We start from the raw sequence: 4,710 nt of genomic DNA, 5'->3' as shown, positions 1-4,710 counted from the left end.
ATAACTCACTTCTTTCTCTGAAAATAGAATAAGAAGCAATAAACGGAACTGTTAATTCATTCACGAAAAAAAAAAGTTCATACATTTTATTGAAAAACGACTAATACTTCATCATAAAGTTGCTCAAAACTTGATTCATCCGTTAATGATACACAGAAACGACCTACTTTCTGATTTCACTTTGTTAAAGGTATCATCCACCACTGACTAATGCACTCAGCTTTAAAAAAAATAAATAATAAAAAAAATAAATAAAAAACAGGAAATAGTATGAATAAAGAATGATTCATAATGAAAGATTAGGATCCGGCCCTTTTCTTCATATTATTCATATGCCTCATTCAAATGCCTTATTCATATGTACGAAAAAACACAAGGAGATAATTTTTTTTTTCTGGTGGGGGATATGGAATGGGAATTCATATTACTTGTGATAAGAAGAAAATATTCGAACTTGTATCTCGTATCAATATGCATACTGATAACTAGTATGTACAATAGAAAAGCTTATTTAATCGTTATGAATCAAAATGATTGAAAATAATTGCATATTGCATTTAATGTAGTATTTTATACTGTTGAAATGATAGTCTTTCTTCAGACTTTATCTCCCCTCAACGAAAGGCGAACATAATCAAAATCATGCTGCCTATGAATAGATTACTTACCTGCTGTCCATTGAAGGTATCCAATAGCAGTGTCTTTACAGGTTAAATGACATGAAGAGAAATGTCTTACGGGCATCTTCACTTGTAGGCAAATAAAAGCGCTGTAAGAAACTCTTGGCCGTTGAAATGTAGTCATTGTACTCTCCATAGCCCGTACGGGTCGAACAAATGTTTACTTCGTCTGTCGCAGCGATATGGCTAAATTGACTGCATACTATTGAATCGCTTTTTTTTTTTTTTAATTGTCAGCATTGTAGCATAAAATGATTAGATTTCAAAAAATCAACAGAATTAAATGGCCATTGCATTAAACGTTGAAATCTCATCACGAGCCACAAATTTTCGAAAATCGAGCTATGTGAGTCACACGTGTTTGAAATGCGTACTCTAGACGCCATTCTAAGTGAAGTATATTTATTTAATTTGTTTTATTTTTTTATCAGTAATTTTGTCTGTACAGAGTCAGTTATGTAAATAAAGGTAAAAATTGGCAATATTGGAATTTTTAAACTAAACTTAGTACATTTAAATTTACTATAGGCTTTCTGGTTTTATGCATTATAAGTCATTATTGTTTTTGCCTGATCTTTACACAACCGAGACATCTCTGAACCTGGTTTTGACATCAGATTGTTGTCAAAAGTTATTATTAATGGTAATCGAATTATGGTTATCCTGCTGCTTTCACTCAAGTTGTTAACATCAAGACATTTAAATCAATATTAACATTTAACATCTTTTTTTTCCCTCTATTATGTGCCGACATTTTTTTTCATATCGCAGAAGCAATGCTTAGAACTTTCAAGAACACATTTCAAATCGTAAAAATAATGATAATAAGAAGTCCTTAGAGCTATCAGTTTATCTTCAGCTCTAAAATATTCAGAGAATTCCACCAGTATGACACCATAGTATATTCCATGGTGGGATTTTTTTTTTTTTTTTTTTTCGTTCTTCTCTCCCCACGAATGCTTCTCATGTGTCAAACATCGCTCTGCCAAAGTCCTTCTCATTCCTGTCTACCATCGGGTATTGTTTCTTATTCTGGCATTTTAATAGCATGACACTGAGCCCCTTATATAGCTATTATTGTGCCGCCTGGTCGTGGATTGGTGACCCCTGATGTTAATTCATTTCACATTTCTTAAATTCATTTTTAGTGGCAGACCATTTACAGCAGAGGTCCTCTGACAACCTATATGATACACTCATATATTTTGAAGAGAAAATGAGCACACCACGCAACTATATAGTACAATAAATCTTACAGGTATCTGTATGCCTTCTTTAAATTATTTTTTCATGGCTAGTATTTAAACCTATCTTTGCCAGACGAATTTTGATATTTCTTCTAAGAGATATATCCATTGCAAAAAGACTAGTAAAACATTAGCTACATTTATTACTCATATTTTTACTTTTGAAATTCTGATATCAGGGTAATGTTTATAGTTAATCTGATATCATAGTGCAAATACTAATACCAAAATGGAAATTATGGTTTTAAAATTCTATGAACATGTTATATTTCAACATTCTACAATGTCGCAAAATACCTTACGAAATGTAAAGGTGTCCATAATACATATACTGTATAATATACATAATAACAAATAGCTTAAAGATATTTAATTTAATAGTTTAAATACAGATCATGTAATAGTTTAATAGATTAAATTATAGTTTAATCAGGTATTAATGGGAAAATGCGTATAACAGTATCATCGCATGGAGAAGTCTATTAAATGAATGGGAATCAAGTTTCTCTGTTATGTGCCGGATTTTAAATGTCAGATAGCGCATGTGTCTCATCTTCAAAGAGAAGTTCGTTTATGTTATTGCCAAGCTATTTTCTTGGTCTTCCTCTTCCTCCGTGTCCATTAGTTGGGCTATAGAGAGCAAGGGCACTGAACGCAGATGAAGAAGGTGGGTGTCTAAGTTGGTATCCCAACCATCTCAGTTGATTTTTATGAATTATTTCTTTTAGGAATCTTTGCTGAATTTCTTCAAGAATGATAGTATTAGGAATGTGATCTTGCCATGTATAGCCTGTTATTGTTCGAAGGCATGTTGTTCTGCAGTTATTGATTATATTAAGTGCTGTTGAGTAGTAATATTCCATGTCGTTCTGGAAATCATAAATATGGCTTGATTGGTGGTTGTTCACAGACGAATTCTCAATGTTCATGGTGATAATTTTAGATTTCCAGATAACAGTTTAGCATTAGTTAAAAGTTTAGTATTAGTATTATTTTCCAATATTTTACGGTAATGCCAAAATTACATTAAATCCAAGCAAACAGCGACAACGCCGATGCGAAAATGAGTTACTGTATTAAACCCCCACACCACTTTCGATAGTTGCTGATTTCCTCCACATGACATAACTGTTAATTGCCAAGAACCAACTTATCTGAACTAACTAGTGTCTCTATCTAAATTGTAAGTCCCAAAGATAAATCCTAAAACGGTGACTATTGACTAACTTTTTTTTTTTTTTCTGGAATACTAGATTCTGTTTTATTTTTAGCTAAATAGTTGGTCGGGAGATTATTTAGTTTTTCTTAGTGGATTTAATTGGTTTTGAAGAACACAAGAAAACCTAAATAATCTCCCAACATGAAAAATGAATTGTCTCCGTCCAGACAGAGCTGGATTCTCTCTTAAAAAATGACAAAAATGACAATCCCTTATAAATTAAAATATAAAATTATCATTTTCTTGTGTATTTAAAATTTTTATGATATATTATAAACATTTACTTTATAATCATTTATGTCTTATATAATACAGAAAAAAATATGTTCCTTTTATTCCCTAAAAGGAGCAGAAGAGGCTGTTTAGTCCTAGCTTCTTTGAAGACAGGTGGGAACAATCTCCATCCTTTGCTGTCACTGACAAATGGCCCCAGATTATCAACGACTTCATAGACACCCCGTAAGGAAAGTATGACAGACATCTGCACCATCTCGTAATCTCTAACCCTAATATTAAGCATTATTGACTGAACTAGTGTGAGTGGTCAATTTTCTTGAGTTGCAGAGTTAAAACCAGAGTTTATAGGAGAAAAAAAATCCAACTATTCTGTGCTAAAAATCGAATAACTCGAGAACTGGTTGAAAAAAAGCCCTATAAAAAGGTAACTAGTACGGCTACGGCCCTCGTTTATACTTAAATACATAAACTAACTTACTTTATCACTAAAATCAGTAATTTATTATGCACTACGAAAACTATTCGAAATGTATTTTACTCTACTTACATATATAAGAAAACTTTTTGTTAACTGTAACAAAATAAACAGCCAAAAATAAGTGTAAGTACCAACAGAAAATGATAGTAATACTTGAATTACATTGCATAATATTGTACGTTGAATTGTACAACTTGAATTGTATTACATAACATTGTACATTGAATTGTACAACTTGAATTACATTGTATAATATTGTACATTGAATTGTATAACTTGAATTGCATTGCATATTATTGTACATTGAATTGTACAACTTGAATTGTATTACATAACATTGTACATTGAATTGTACAACTTGAATTACATTGTATAATATTGTACATTGAATTGTACAACTTGAATTACATTGTATAATATCGTACATTGAATTGTACAACTTGAATAACATTGTATAATATTGTACATTGAATTGTATAACTTGAATTGCATTGCATAATATTGTACATTGAATTGTACAACTTTAATTGTATTATATAATATTGTACATTGAATTGTATAACTTGAATTGCATTGCATAATATTGTACATTGAATTGTACAACTTTAATTGTATTACATAACATTGTACATTGAATTGTACAACTTGAATTACATTGTATAATATTGTACATTGAATTTTATAACTTGAATTGCATTGTATAATATTATACATTGAATTGTATAACTTGAAATATATAATATAAATATCTTGCATACGTGATGGGAATGATGATGATGATAATAATAATAATAATAATAATAATAAACTGAAACTGAAAAAAGTTCCTCTAGTTGTATAACTTGTTTC

This window comes from Typopeltis vanoorti, chromosome 2 (assembly GCF_054136105.1).
Source record: "Typopeltis vanoorti isolate ZY-2024b chromosome 2, IOZ_Tvanoo_1.0, whole genome shotgun sequence".
In the NCBI taxonomy this organism is placed as follows: Eukaryota; Metazoa; Arthropoda; class Arachnida; order Uropygi; family Thelyphonidae; genus Typopeltis; species Typopeltis vanoorti.
The sequence above is the reverse complement of the archived record's forward strand: the minus strand, read 5'-3'. Positions refer to the sequence as shown.